At 37.8% G+C, this 16,878-nt stretch overlaps 1 long non-coding RNA gene across 1 annotated transcript; it reads right to left on the bottom strand.

Moving 5' to 3' along the window:
* Positions 1-11,629: 11,629 nt before the first annotated feature.
* LOC129201629 (uncharacterized) lies at positions 11,630-16,431 on the bottom strand. Its single transcript, XR_008575453.1, has 3 exons — positions 16,380-16,431; positions 14,377-14,449; positions 11,630-11,759 (listed from the first exon to the last, which is right to left on the bottom strand). It is a non-coding gene; the product is annotated as an uncharacterized LOC129201629 (long non-coding RNA).
* Positions 16,432-16,878: the final 447 nt, after the last annotated feature.

The following is a 16,878-nucleotide window of genomic DNA, read 5'->3' as shown; positions in this document are numbered from 1 at the left end:
TAATTTGTTTTTTCCGTTGCAGGCTTTGACGAGCTCTTGTTTCCAAATGCTGCTTTGAGGTACTGTCATTAAATCAATGATTAACAATCAAATGGGTCAGTATAACTGGAAACACATTGAGTAGAAAGATTTAGCAACATACAGAACTTTTTTGTTTGTTTTTTCTCAATGTTATGCACTTTTTAATAGGAAATTATTTTGCTTTATAGTCAGACAAAACAAAATATGGTCTAGAAAATAGTTATATGTATCAGTATGTCAATAATAAAGCAGATCCTGTAACTTTAATTAATTTGAATGAATCAAGTTTTTAAAAAACAATTAGATTGAATCTATATCTGACATAATATCATAATGGCAGATTCATATAAGTTTAGCATGGCAATTTCTAGTCACTAGACAGATCTTAGAAATAACTACATTCTTAACACAAATATTTTATACAAAGTCTTCTCTGCAAATACATTTTTAAAAAAAATTTAATATTAAAAATTACCTTAGTGGTATGAAATTTAAAAACACAAAAAAAAAATTTAAGAATAATTTTCCTTGCTAAGATAATGCTTGCCAAAACCGGTTTGTGGTTTTATAATGAAAGGTTAACTGGTGCATTTATTGGGATGGGGTGGAAAAGACTTTGGTAGTTTTACTCAGAAACAAAGCAAAAGCTCCTCGTTCTGTGTACCATGATCTTTCCGAAGGACTGTGCAGGTATCAGAGTTGGCTTACAGCCACAGCATCCTGTGCAGCTAAGATGTTCAAAGGTATAGCGCAAGAAAGCATGAAAACTGTTTTGCCTGAGAGAAATTAAATTCACCATGGAATATGAGGAACAGGCCTGCCATAACATACCTTCATGAGCTATCATGCCGTGCGTATCGCTATTTGAACATTGTCATGAGACTTACATATATAGTTGTCTCATCTGTCCCTCTTCTTCCCAAAGCAAGACCCACACATCATACATCTTCAGAACAGGGCAATCGCCTTTCTCACATTCGGTTGACCTATTTCGCTCAGTATTTCTTTTCCAAGATGGCATGTCAAAACACTGGAAGAGATTGTTTATTGTTAAACTTTTCTTCCCCCATTATTGCAGTCTTGCAATTGCTAAAGAAATAGCACTTTATCACAAGAAGACGACTGCCATCATTTCCCAAAATGAAAAAAGATTAGTAGTGGGGATCCAATGTTACTGCTGGACTATGATTCCACCCTCACGCAGATCAGGGCAGACTAAAAATTCCCAGAGGTGATGGCCTCAACACAGAAAGGAAGTCTGACTAAACAAGCACTTTCCCTGAATTAAGGATAAACCCATCTTATCTTCCACAATTTTTGGTTTGGCAATTTAACCAGCCAATTAAATCAATCCTTTCAAGTGGCATGGCTTAATCACACTGCCTCTGGGTTGCCTGTTATAACTTTCTTCTCTCTTTCCATCTTCTTGTTTCTTCTCCATTGTGCCTTTTAAGATCTTTTAAGTACTTCAGGGCAGAAACTGATGCTGCTGAGACACAAGGTCTACTTAGCTGACCTACTTAGTACAATCATTGTTAGCAAGTGAGTGTCGTTCCCCTGAAAGATCCAGCGTTGAACAATGCTGAAAACTATCAAAGCAGATTTATTTCCTTTCTTATAATAGATCCACATGTTCCTAATGTGCCTCGTATCTTACAGATGGTATGTGTATCATGTTTAATGTATTTTAAAAAGCTTTTTTTTCTGTGCAAGCCTTAGGGTGTAATTAAGTAAAGCAAATACACAGAAGACTAGCATATTAAGGCAATGCATAAGCACTTTGTACCCCAGGGCTGTACTACATATGGTTCTTTCTTTTCAAAATTCTTAGATTTTGTCATAATATAAGTAGTTTTGACAAGAGGTAAATGCTTAAGCCTGTCCTTTTTTTGACCTGAGCATCTCTTGTAGGGCTCAATATTCTTGCTGTACACAAATAAAGATAACTAATAATGCACAGGAGAAGAGATGAGTTCTAGAAACTGTTCTGTATAAAACTCAAAGAGGAAAAAAATCTCTTGCAAAATTAAGGCTGAATTACCTGCCTCAAAGTTAGGAGCACTTCTCTTCAACCACAGTTATTGTTTGATCTTCTTCTGCTTTTCTCCCATCTGAGCTTGGGAGATTCTCATGTCATCAACTCAATAAGAATCTTATAATTGTCAATCATGTTATTTACCCTGAGATGTTTTAAAGACCATTTGGTTCTGCAAGAGGGAAAAAACATCTGTCAATGCTCTTTTTGGTGTCCCACTGATTTCACTGACAAAGTATCAAACACATATATTTCCTAAAAGTTGCAGAGAGACAGAATATTTTTTAATATTGAGGTAATAGTAAGAATGGCTGGTAAAACCAGATAGGGTTTGGACGCACAAACATTTTGTTTGGAGCTGGCCCTGTTCTCTGCCAGTTAACATCAGCATCTCCTCTGCAGTGACCGATGTAGACCCCTGGAGGTATGACTACGCCCTTCCTGCCTCCCAGCTTACCTGCATGCTCAAGGTAGCACAGGAATAGGCAAGAATTGAGATGGTCAAGGTTTTCTTCCAGATAGCTACAGCAAGCACATGAAACCTTATTTACACCTTCAGAGGGCAGGATGAGAAAGACACTAAAAGACTACAGGGACTGAGTGATGTTTCCCAGTGTCCTCTCCCAGGGGAAGGCCTGATTTGAAGGGTGTTTGCCTTAGCAACTAGGCTTAAAGATTTCCAAAATCTGTGACAGCTTTTTTTCCTGGCTGAAAGACAGAGGAAGAACAGTATTGGGCAAAGCCTGAGTAAAAATTAGAGTTAAATGCACAATGCTGATATAATCTAAGTCCTAAATTGAAAGACTTTAGGCAGGAACAAAAAGGTTCCAGCTCAACAGGCTGCTTCACATTTAAAACTGAAAGTCCACGACTAGCCCAATTAAGCCCCAAATAAATACTTCTCCAGTTGACTTGATTCACTTTAATGGAGGAAAGAAAGGTTGCCAGGTCTGAAATTAGTCCTGCCCTGCTTTGCATGCCTTTGGTGCAGAAAATAGTCAGCGCTGGCTGAGCCAATTTTATGAGCTAACTTTTGACATTTCATTGGAACATGAAAGCAGGGGCTGACCCAAGTTTTTCTGAAGTTTTCTAAAAGTCAGTTTTGGTTTTGAAACCATGGAACATATTATATATATCCACTAGCCTTCACCCCAAATCTTAGGAAGAAAAGGAATCCTCTATAATGTGTTCAGCAAAAGAACAAGAAGTTATACCTTTGACATGTTGTTCCTTCAAGGTAAGATAGAGACTTTGTTTTGTGTTATTCTGAGGCTATGCCTGGTAGCTACCAGAAGAACAGATGAGTTATTAAGACCATATGGAAAAAAACCCCAGAGTGATTATGTGGAAGATGACTATAGTATTGCTAAGCAAATGTGTAACTTAGCATTATAATCTTCGATGCAGCAAAACTGGTCCCAGCCCCCTTTCCTCTGATTTCATCTGCTCTCCATTTGTTGTATAGTTCTGAGTTTCACATCATGTTCACTGGCTTTGAATTTTCTGGTAGAGAAATAAAACTTCTGTAACTATTCACCACATACACCTATTTTTCTTTGGGAGAAATTCTTCTGTTTGCAGAGTAAAAGTTATGGTGATATTTTCCTTGCGTGCTTCTTTTTCTGTTCAATAGTTCATTAATTTTCAGACAAGATCAAAAGCTTCCTCAGCCTTCTGAAATAAACTGATGGGCACTGTCGAAACATCCATGAAATTACATATTTTTTCACATGAGTATAAAAAGAGCTCATCGTGTTTAAATATGAACAAATCCAGATCTGCCACTTACTCTAAGGTAATGCATCTTGCAATTGCCTCTTTTTAAAAGCTGAAGAACACAAAATGCTGGTCTGTAGATGTAATATTATGAACAACAAAACTGGCAGCAGAGTGTCCAAGACTTCTGACACAAAATAAATCTGTTCAGGTCAGATATGACTTCAGGAATTATTGACTAGACTTTTAAAGGAATGAGAAATCTTGCGGTTTTGTTATGAGTAGGTGAACTTCTTCGACTCTCCTGTTGATTGACATAATTTTACAGCACACATCACCTGAACTGGCCTTTGCTTTTAGGGACCCTTTGTCCCTGTTTAGGTTGTCATGAGAGAACATGAAATGGTGACACAACCACACTTTGGGCATGATTCACCTCACAATTTTAGATACTGCTAATGTATATGTTTACATCTCTGCTACTAACAGGAGGCTCAATTTCTAATCAACGGAATGAAATGAGAGCTTAAGATGCTGTTCATTTGTGTTGCCCATCTGTGCCCTTAAGCTACCTACTGTGCCAGTAGACAGCTCCGAGTTCAGAGGACCAGGCACCATGCAGACAGCCCCACCAAAAGCAGTAAGAGTAAGGACAACTAGCAAACCTTCCAGCTAGTCTTTGAGAGTAGTCAGTTAAATATTAACTTTCATCACCTGTTTCACAGTCACAGGTAACCATGTGATTGCTAATATTCAGCTACCCGCTAACACTTCAAATAAAACTCTCCAGAGTGGCTCTTAAATAGTGTATGATGTGCTGTAGGGAAAAATATTGTCTTTTATTACACTGAATTATATCAGCAGATAAACAGACTAGCTTTCAGACAAGCAAGGCCTGCCTTCAGGCTTCATGCACATTCCAAGCAAAATGTAAGTGAAAAACAATTGCTCTAACTTTAACTTAATTATGTCAAATTTGTATTCATATTTTAGCACTTGAGTAAGCATTTGACAGCTTGTGAGTGGTAGTGAGTGCAGAGGGGGGTGAGAAACAGGTATTACCTTTAAACACGTTAGCAGGAGAGCTGAGAAAACTCACAGTCAAAACAGCTTTAGGGGTCCCAAAACATGGATGTATGATGTAAAGTAGCCTTTGGTTACCACACTGGAGCTTGCTTTACATTTCAAACCCAGGTAGACTCAGCTGCAAAGCGAAGCTCACCAGAGGGATTACAAGTTTTAAACTCTGACTGAGGGGGCGTTTGAACCTGAGCTCAGGTTTTGAACAGTGTCAACAGCAAGTGTGCTAATGTTTCAGCCTAGGCTTCTGATCAACGTCAAGTCACCAGACACTAGACCTGCCTCCCAGCAAAGGCTGAGTGTATGTACATACACAGACAGTAAAAAAGATAGGATTTACGCCTTTAAAAACAGGAGTGTATTTAAAGAAATTAGATCAATCAGAAGTGTGATCCATTTTATCCAGGATAGTTTGACATGTCAATTAGACATGGATAATTTACTTCCCCAAATAATTAAGTACTTTCATGTATCTAACTGTAGAGTATTTGAAGCATACAGTTCCATCAGTGAAATGTAGTAGTTATTTATTCTGAACTGACCTAACATAAATAGATAATGACTAGTGACCTACTTAAATATATGGGTGAAGGCTAATAAATAATATTCAGCTCCAAAAAAAGACAAAGTACATGTGAAAACATGCTCCTGCTCTGATAAATCACTGCTAATTTAAAGTATAATGTACTAATACCCTTTCCTGATAAGCTTATCTGGAGGTACTATGGATAAGGAGGGTTGGCTGCCTCACATCTCCACTATTTCCCCATCAGTCTGACCTTTTGATCCTGTTCCAAGAGGCCTCCATAGGTTTTCTATTAGTGTCTTAATGCTCAGTGTATTCTTGTAGTTCATCCTCCTTACGTCCCTCGCACACTCTGGAAGGATTGCTGCTAAAAATCAGGAATGGTGTCCCGTTGCCGTAGTTCAATCCTCTACAAATCCCTGATTGTTGCTTAACTGAGTGATCACACCATAAGTGTTTATCTCTGCCTCAATGACAGTTCATCTGGTGGGTAGGGGCAACTATTCTTGATGCCTTTATCTCCTACAACATCATAATGGACTTGTAAAAATGTATAATTGATCTACAAACTGCCACTGTTACTAATGTGCATGGGGGTCTCTTTGCTTTTGAGAATTAGAGGTGTTACTGCTATAGCAAGGTTGTACACCCAAGGCTCTGTTCCTGATGCTGGTAGTGCTTGGTCCACACTTCACAGGTTATTATTTTGAACCACTCCTAGAGGTTACCACTATAAATCAGCTATGAATGGAGAGATCTGCATGTAACTTGGTCTAGTGGAAGGTGTCCCTGCCCATGGCGGGGGGTTGGAACTAGATGATTGTTAAAGACCCTTCCAACCCAAACCATTCTATGATTCTATATGGGTCACAGAGGCAACATTTGTCCTTGAAAAAAGACAGGACTGAGTAAATAGTACCTTTGAAAGCCAAAATCCTGCTATTGCCATTTCATTGGCTTTTCAAAAGGTATACATATTCTCTGCAACGTACCAGTATATCTAAGCCTCCTTTGGGGTTTTCCATCATGAATGCAGACCTGATGACTTTTGGTGACAATCAGACATTGTTCCAAAGCTGTATCATCTAAGGAAAAAGTTCTCCACAGAGCTTCACTATAACGATTCAGGGTTTATGACCCATACACGTGCTTGCATAAGTATTAGTGTTTCATACATATTAGTGTTTCAATGGTCCAATTTCTATGGCAGGCAATTCAGCTTTCTTTATTGACAACAATAGTAGCTGACTCTGGAAATGCATATATTTGCATAGTAGTCCTTTGTTTGTTTACAAAAAAATGGATTTTACAAAGTTCACAAATTAGAAATTTAACCTTTGAAAATTACAAATGCCAAGGAGATGAGAGGTACAGAGGACCACAGTCTCCACACTTCAGCAAGTATATTAGTATGTGTGTTCTCAAGTATTCAAGGGAGTTCAGATAACTCTTAGAACTTAATCACTCAATAATGTAATCATAGATACACAACTCTACAGCAGAAAGCATTAAAAAGACAAACTACTTTCTGGGTAAGTGTTATGAGATAGCGGAAGAAAGCCACAATATTCCTAATTGATACTGGAATGGAAAAGCTTTTAAGAAAGGTAATTACCCCAGTACTGATCACATCTTTCTTGTCATGATGGAATTTCTAAAACATGTTCTTCAAGGCTATTTGTCTTTATAGAAAGACAGTCAGCAGCATTCAAAATGGATTGCACAGAAAACGAATAGCTTAGTTTTAATACATTAAGTTAAAGAAAAATACTTCTACATTGGTATGTTCAGCACTAATGAATATTTGCCATAACTGAAGTTATTGGTAAGCTCAAAAATAAATATCTTATTTATCTACAGTAATTGTCATTGAGAAATAAATCATACCTACACTTTTATGATTGATTTATTTTCAAAGCTTTCACTGAAAAACAGGAATGATGAGGAACAACATGTGAGCTTAGAAATGATCAAGAGTATCTGGCCTAGAAATTCTTAAATGCAGTACTTAGAGACTCCGTGCAAATACGTATTATCAGGTGGCTGCTTCTCCTTTAAAAAAAATCAAAAAAGTTGAGATCATAAAATGCAAAAGATTCAACTTACTTGTGAGAGATGTGTCCCCCACATGTACCACACTGAGATCTGGGTGCTATTAAACCCAAATATATTGGCAGTTCCAAATCTGTCAGATCTCTGTTTAGAACTGGTAATAAGTTTCATTCCTTGTTCATTCCAACAATATGGATCTAATAACTAATTGTCCATGATGTACTTTAAAAGATTGTGCACTAAAGTAAAACAGCTGTTACAATTCAGAGGTTTTTTCATACTTGCAGAACATTTTCAATGAAGAGTCACCTTTCATGTTCCTTTCTTACCAGCAACCAAGGCAAAGACTCGACCTTGGGCTGTCCAGCGAGAGGATTGTAGAGTTTTTTCAAAAAGCTTACACTGTCATTCTCACTTACGGAGTAAGTACATTTTTATGCCTTGTCTGAATTTAAGATTAAGGTTTGCTGACAACGTCCAAGGATGCCTGGGCAGTCAGTAGCCTCCCCATGCCCAGTAAGTGGAGGATTCATAAAGAAAAGACGTTACCACATGTTACCGTTTCTTTCAAATGACTGCATCTTTGAGGTTAGGTTTCAACTGAGTTAACCTTTAACTGTCATGCAGAAGAACACACTGCAAAAGTCTCTACAGAAAGATTATAGTTCCTATACGACCCATGACACAGGAGCTGGGTATCCTGGAGGAAGCAATGTCAGGGGGTCGAGACTCAGGGTACATAAGGCAAAGAAAAGATGTATTAAAAGAATGAGGCAAAGACTTAGGAAAATAGAACTTCAATGAAACTAAGATTAAAAGGATATCTGTCTCACTGTATTGCATACATCACAGACAAAGGATTCATCTCACCTGCCTATAGACCTCTGGAACATAGCTGAACAACTTGGTGAGATACCTTTTATATGTGGAGAGATACAGGCATGGGTATTTGCCTCATCCTAAGGTAGACACTTAACTAGATCCGATGAATCATGTCCTGAAAATGCCTATTTTTGCTCCTCTGACAATAAGGATACCTGGTTCAGACATAGCATCTACATTTAGGCAAGATAAAGCGCTCTGAAGCTGTTCAGCCTCAGAGCACTGATACTCATGAGAGCTCTGTCCAGGAGACAGTCCAGGCCAGCAAGCTGCAGCACCTCTAATGAAGCATCTGCTCTTGGGCTTTTACAGTGCAGTGGTGACAGATTTCACTTTGGCCCAGAAATAAATGATGAACTCATCAAGTATAACTGCCAGGTAAGTCAATGGTCTACAGCTCCCAAAGATTTTGTTGAATTCTCGTCCTTTAAACAGTAAAGGCATAGCTGTAGGCTATTAATGAAAAGGACGAGACCATCCTGTAGACCTCCACATCTGAGGTATCATCAAGGATCCCTCTTATAGACAAGGGAGATAAGTAAGATTTTTAATGGCATAGCTTATTTCTTTGTAATATGGTCTTCCGAAACAGGCCAGATTTGGCTTAGAAAACTGTAGTTATTATCCTTTGACAATAAATAGAGTTTGACATGGTAGCTCAGATGTTGGCCTCTAGTCTGTAGACATGATTGGATAAGATGGATGCCATACCAGGTTGCAATAAAAAAAAAAAAAATCAGACCAGTTTAAAGCTTTAAAATTGTGTAGATTAAGTTATAGCAGGAGAGAACAACCATCTTTAGATCCCTGATATCAAGGCAGACAGCATTTTAGTATCATTTCCTGGTCAGAATGACCAGGGCCATGAATTCAAAAATCCAAGAATGTTGTTTAACCCAGTACAATTGTACTAAAATCCTTATTTTAGTTTTAGAGTTAGTTAAATCCAAGCAAGTGTTTTCAGGGTGACATAGTGAGAATGAAAGAAGATATGGGTGGACCTCACAAAGTGACCTCTGTTCCAGTATCTCAGTGTTACAAAGGCAAATAAAATTCATATACCAGATGCAGCAAATGCAGCAAAAGGATCAGTCTCAGAATTCCTATTCCAGCTTCTTGTCGAAGCCCGATGAAACGTGAAAGAAAGGTGAAGATGTTTTGAGGTGGACCACAGAGGAAAGCTACTAGTAATGGGAAGACAGAAATTTACAGCTTGTTTAAAAGCATGCTGTATGTCCACAGAAAGCTATCTTATTAAGAATAAACATTCTAATTTTGCCTTTTTCACATCAAGAAAGGAAAATCTGATTTTGGGGGTATTTCCTCAGGGTATGGGCTTAGAGGCCTTTAAAATCAGTTATAAAGATATTAATAGGACTAACGCTACTGAAAAGGCAGAGAGAAACAAAATTGATTTTTCTGAAATCTCACTTTTCTACTAATGTTTTGGTGGGTTATCAGTAACATCATTCTTTGACATCACAAACATTATCTATACTTACTCTGTTTGAGACTTAAAATGGGCGTTACAATTCAGTCTGCCTATATCCGTCTCTTCAAAGCAGAAGAAAGAAGTCAGCTTGTTTGAGGAGTAAACTCAGGCGAGTATGTCAACAATATTTGACCTGCTTTGGGGCCATGCCAGTAGCAATAATGAAGTACGAAATAATTAGCTTGTTTACATTCTTATTATATATCTACCGAATGATAACTGTTATTAAGAATAAATAATTTTCATTTTTCCACGGAAACAGAAAATTGAAAAACATTTTTAGTCACTTAAATTTTTGTCATCTAAATTTTATTCATCTAAAGTTTATTCAGCACACTATTGACAACAGTCAATTAAACTGCAATCCTGGATTTCGTTTTCAGCATATAAATGGATATATTATTTCAAATATTTTGATAGTACCGTAAGAGTGTTACAACATTTTGAGGGAATTACATCAACTAGATTTCTACACTTTCAACAAGAATTATACTACTAAATATGAAATTACTTTGGTATAATCATTAAGTGGATGGAAATCCTTCATATAGATTGAAGAGCAGTGTTGATACAGTTACAAAATCTATCAAGAACTGCAACTCAAGAGGCCTGAGAACTTTATATGGTTGGCTTAATTACTTAATTACTGATAATTACCGTTTTTCAGAAAGATAGTGAGCTGCTTTGCACACTAGCCAACCATTTTGGGGCTGCAATCGTTTGCAATTGTTTCAGCAATAGTAACAGGAAAGTAACTCTTCCCTTGCTTCAAGGAAGGTACACGGTTATTGTAGTAAAACCATTGCAAGGAGGCACACGCAGTCTCTGATATACGGCAGAAAAAGAGCTTTAAAAACAGCCAGTTCATGCTTTGCAGTATCACACAGCTCTGCTGCCCCAGCTTCAGTCTGTCATGCACAGAGAAAGGGAGGAAATAACGGGTTAAAACCACAGCCCTTGACAGTTCTTAGTTTGCTTTCTAAAGTTTCAAACATCTTGGGATGGCTAGTGAGCAAGCTGGTTGCTTGGAAAAAAAAAAAAATCAAATGGAGTCTTCTGTGGGCTGAAGAAATCCAGTAACTCTTCAACTGCAGAAGTGCAAGTGGGCACATTGCAGGGGTTGGAGCAGTTGCTTCAGGAGAAAAAATGAACTGATGCTCAAATTCTGTATCATAGCTTCAGGGAACAATTTTAGTGAAAAGTGGCAAGCATTAGTTATCTCAGGTATAAAATTATAAATCCTTCCGCCACCAATGCTACTAACTGTCCTTCAGCTGTCAACATGATTTGCTTGGGTAAGGAGTCAAGTGTCTCGAGATCACCAGCACTAACAGGTCAGCAGCTGCAGCATTCACAATGCTCTTCACTGTCACTACATGTGAACATAGGACTCTGTGTACAATGCCTGAACTCATCACATTCTTAATTACTTGTTTACGCCTCCATCATCTTGTCTTCTCTTCTGCATCGCCTGAAAAGTTCATTTCCAAAAATGGCAGCATGTGGGAACTTCTAACGTTATTTTTTGTTGTATTGAAACGTAGGGAAAATGCCAACAGCAAACTTGGAAAGTCCTTTCCTTTAGGGCCTCAAGTGCAGAGACACCTCTGTGGCATTCTAAGAATTTTAGCTGCTGAAGGATAAATTCCAGAGACGATCAATTTCAGAGATGATCAATCTCAGATCAAGGATCAAGTTCAACATCTCAGCATTAACATTCTCCTGAGTTAAGAATACTTTCTAAGTGTTTCAGACACAATGCTAATTATCTCTGTTCCTTATGATAATGACTCTGAATTTAGAATTTGGTTGCCAAAGGCATGTTGCTTATTTTCTTCCTTCTCACGCCTTGTACGTATTTTGTGAAGCCATGTTTGGCATAGATAGGATTATAATTGTACCTTCCTCACTGCAAATTATATTGGTCTTCCACTCCCCATGGGAAAATAATCTTCCTGAGTATAAAATAAAAAGGCAAGAAATTTTTCAGGGAACTTTTGCTAGCAGATGGCAAACAATTATATGTCTTTGATATGGACTTGAGAACATTGTTATGTACTGCTAGACTGTATTTCACATTTGTAGAAAGAGGCAGAGATCTGCTGCAGAATTATTGTAAAATTAGATGTCTCGTATATGGAGTTTGCAGTCTGGTTAAAATGCCCTTTTCTTTCTTGGTATGATTCGTCTGGGCCTACAGCTTATTATTCACTGTATTGATCACCGTATGGATTGCTTTTTTCCTCGAATTTTAAAATGAGAAATGTCTCTAAAGTTGGTTAATATTGTACTTATGAAAACGTTGTGTATCTGGCCACAAAATTTACATATTTGTGGGAAGAATGAGATCATTCTCCACAATGCGAACATATTTTTTTCTCCAACTGCTATGGATAAAATGAATTATCTGTCACCCTGGATCCAAAGAGACTGTGAGGGACAAGTACTAAAGGCAGTTGTTTTGCCTCTGCAGATCCTGATGGGCAAGTGTATCAGCAGGATGAAAAGCACGACTTCTGCCTTATACCTTAGCAAAAAGATAAAATGAGGGGCGAAAATAATGGGTTGTACCAGACATGAGGCTACTTTAGATAACAGTTCCCTGGTATGTTTTCCTTGGTAGCAAACATGGCTTAAGAAGTTCTCAGCCATCCTCTCTGGCTTCAACTGCACCCAAAACAGCAATGGAGGTGCAGAACAGGACATTTATTTATTTATTTATTTAAATGAGAAGCTGGAATAGTGGATATAACACAAAAGAGAAAAGAGACTGGGTTTGTTTACTAGTTACCAATGAATCTACTAAGATGACCAACTAGGCTTTGAAGCTGAAGTTGGTGAGATTTTTTTTGTCTTTAGTATTTGTAACCCGTTCTTTATTCTTGGACGTGTTCGCACGTGAAAGTGAACACACGAAAACTATAAAGATGAAGTTTTCAACCATATGCAAACAGGACTAAAGGTAAATGAAAATCTCACCTATGATTATTGCATAAACTGCATAAATTGAAATTACTTGTTCAATAAACTGCATTAATAAATTGTTCAACAAATTGCATTGCAATTAATTGTTCAGAAATTGCATGAATTTTTCAGCTAAGATACAACTTTTGACAATGACTTTCCCTCCAATTTTCTTGATCTGTAATTCTAGAAACATTTTACTGCAATATTCCAAAGTTTTCAATCTTAAAAATAAACTTCAGGCACATTCTTAAGGATCTCAGGAAAGAGCTTCAATCTGAAGGTTTCTCTTTGGCGCCAATCTTCTAGAATGAATAAGGAGGTCTTTGAGCCTCAGGGACCAAAGCTGAACCATATGAAAACCAGGAGATGGCTTTAAATCACTTAATTTCCTTCTGACATTGGGGTTTACCTAACAGAAAGCAGAGACTGGTGAAAGAAAGCACCGAGTTCAATGACCTTGGGTCATCTGCAGTTCTCAAATGCACATTTTGAGAGCTGGGAGTATGTACTGGTTTTGGCTGGGATGGAGTTAAATTTCTTTGTGGTGCCTTGTATGGGGCTATGCTTTGGATTTGTGATGAGGGCGGTATCGATGGCAGGGGATGTTTCACTGCTGAGCAGTGCTCGCACAGCATCGGGGCATTTTCTGATTCTCCCACTGCCCTGCCAGTGAGTGGGCTGGGGGGCATGGGAGGTTGTGGGGAGCACAGCTGGGGTCGCCAGCCTTGGCTGACTGAGGGGCTATCCCCTACCTTATGATGTCATGCTCAGCAATAACAGCCAAGGGGAAGAGGAAGGAAGTGGGGGATGTTTGGAGTTATGGCATTTGTCATCCCAAGTAACTGTGACACGTGACGGCGTCCTGCTTTCCTGGAGATGGCTGAACATCACATGCTCCTTACCAACCAACAACATCAAATTTACACCTGGTTTTGTGTCCCTGGAATAAAGCAAACAGCTTTAAATCTAACATCTAACTCTGTCATCACGACAGAGCCCAGGATGAATGCCATTCAAGTTGCAGGAAATCGTTCAGTTCTGATCAGTGCCCAGTTTTTCGGATGCCAAAATATCTTTTGATGAAAATCTGTTATAAGCACAGAGTTTCTCAGATATCTTGTCCACAAAGCTTCTAAATAAGATGGAAAAATACTAGAAGTATTAGGTTAGATTTTAGTGTGATCAGTTATTCTGTAAATTATACAATAGTAGCCAACTCTATAATTTAGCTAGTGATAGAGCATCACTCGCTATGCTGTATTTAAATAGCCAATCACAGTATAGTCTGTCCTACAAATGTATTCATTCTTCATTGAGTATGCGCATGCATTTGACATATACAAAGTGTATATTAACTGAATTATATTAATTAAAATACAGACAGACTGATTCTTACATGCCACCTTGTGGAAAATCAATGAAATTTTTTTACCCAGCAGCTGATACTAGAAATTCTGAACTCACAAAGAACTGTTGGAAGTTATAAAACTAGCTATTAGAAAGAAGGATAAAATATTGCTGCAACAAGATACAGTTGCTGATAATGTATGTGTATAGCATCTGTTAGCTACAACAAATAACCAAATGGAAAAAAATAGCACATACTTCTGTCTGAGGCTTCCTCCCAGCATATTTTCACCATAGATTTCTTTAAATGCAGCCAAAACACACTTCAGAGCTGAAACAATTAAAAGGTGGCATTCTTAACCAATGGTCATAGAAGAAAATGTGTTTATCCAGTTAATAAGAGGTGTCTTTCAAGCAAAAATAAAGCTTAGGATACAGTATTTTAAAACCATAATTAGGGTACCAGTGTTCTAATGTCACCCAGATATCTTTTATTATATTTGTATATCTCCTCCACAATGTCTGATTAGTCCTCAAACATAAACTGCCGGTAAAACATTGAGCATACATAGTTTACATGTTAATCACTACAAGATCTCAGTATTGAATTTAAGAAGTATTGACTTTATGAAAATCCAGGTTCCACAAGAGAAATTGGAATGATTTCAACAGAGACAAAATCTCACCTATTACATATAAAACTGAGAATGTTTCCAGCTCTACTTTCTCCCCAAATTTCTGGCATGTTCTCCAAGTGAATTGTCTGGCCTTCAAACAGGTATCTGGAAGGGAGTATTTTGTAACAAAACCCAAAAACCTCCAGCAGGACTATTACACTTTCTTCTTTGCTCAGATTAATGCACAGAAAAGGGAACAGAGATATTTACTATAATGTCTTAATTTTAAAGGGTCTATGGGATAACACTGACATTAAAAAAAGTCTAGCAAAAATGCAGGAAAGATTATTCTCTGCTTTTCAAAGAGGTTTTGATCAAAGATATTAGAACTTTGTATTTCAAAAACTGTTTAAAATATTGCTTGGTGCAATATTGGTGATATTTGTCACACAGTTAATCACGAGGACCCTTCACGTCATCCTAGACAAGAGTTAAGAAGATAGTAGCTAAGGTAATAAGATGGGCATCTTGAGGGTCCTTTAAAAGACACTAAGGCAAATGATGCAGAGCATCATAGCAGTGACTCAGGCTGAAACTGGAAAATAATGTGCTACCATGTCAACTAGAATGACCAGCAAGTTCTTGTATTACACCCCAGATGCCTTCAGTGAAACTAATGGAATAGTTCTGAGATAAATCAGAAGAATTGGCCGGTTCAAACAGTGTTTAATCCTTTCTGTTTTTCCAACTACCTTCCAAACTAAAACCGTATTATTTCCCTCAATCTGTAAGTATTTTTTCCTAATTTCACATATTTAAAATATTTTGTGTATGCCTTATGTACTGAGTACTAAGTAGACAAATTATGTTAAATTATGGGTGATAGGTTATTTTTTCACAAAAATCATGTAAATGTGGAGTGAAACATATCTGATGTGCATGTAATTTCATACACTTCTTGGTATGCTCAGAGAAAAGATTTGAATTTCCCTACGACCCCTTCAATTGCTGGGGAGGGGGCAGTTATGTGGGTTTTTTTACTTGTATTTTTCATAACAGTACATTGCCAAAAATATTCCAGTCTCCCAAGGGCTCTAATGAAAGGCTATGTATAGGTTAATGGATTATATTGAAAATCCAGCATGTTCAAATGTGAAAGAAGGGGGGGTGTTTTTTCTCTTTTAATTTCCTCCACATCTTTTATTCTCTCCAAACCAAATGGCTCACTAATGCATTTAGAGCTCTCTCCTGTTGAAAACAGCTGTGGCTCTAGCTGTGAAACAGCCCAACCTACTCAATGCAACGCTTGCCCTTCTCCCACCTCCGACACCTAACCACCCTTTCCTTCCCAGAGAGCCTCTACCACCCAGCTGGCTGCACACAGAAGCCTGAAAGAATTTGGGGTCCTTTTTTTCTGGCCTTCCTGGCTAGAAAGATAAATAATAATCTACAGCCTTCCCAGAAGTCTGAAAGTGCGGAAGAACAGATCTTCCTCTCTTCAGTTTGCTTGCGTTTCTTAGCACAGATGCAGGAAAAAGCAAAACCTCCTCCAAGTCAGGAGGATTTCTGAGGAAACTGAGGAGGAAAATGCCAGCAAAATACAGAGAAAGACACAGAAATCCTTTTTCTGGAGGATTAACGCACCAGTCCAAATGCATACAGCCTCCCCAGGTCAGCTGCCGGTCCTATGGCAGAGGGAAATAATTTCTTCCAAAGCAGCTGAATGACACTTGATCATTTCTGTGCAAGTAAAGCAGGCTCAGCCCCACTGCTCCTGAGGGGTCCTTCCTGAGGAGGTAGCTGAAGATATAAACTACAGAGAGTATATATTATTAAAAGGCTGTTTAAGAAATTTTGAAATCCTTTCTCAAGGTTACATCCTAACTACACCTTGAGATGGCCAGTAAGATTTTTCTGGAAAAAAAGCAGAAAGATTAATGTTTGAAAGACACTTTCAATGTTCATATACACCAATGATCAAACCAGTAACTGTAGGACAAAACAATCTTTATGCATCTTCAGTAATATGCCCATTAAATAAAATTATTATTTTCTAAGTGATGTGGAACCTTCAGTCTAATAATTTGAAATATAATGTACCTATTTATTTCTCATTCTCTGTGGCTTTGTGTCCAGGATTTAC

Source organism: Grus americana, chromosome 1 (assembly GCF_028858705.1).
Source record: "Grus americana isolate bGruAme1 chromosome 1, bGruAme1.mat, whole genome shotgun sequence".
NCBI lineage: Eukaryota > Metazoa > Chordata > Aves > Gruiformes > Gruidae > Grus > Grus americana.
Note: the sequence above shows the minus strand (reverse complement) of the source record. Positions and strands in the feature narration are given on the sequence as shown.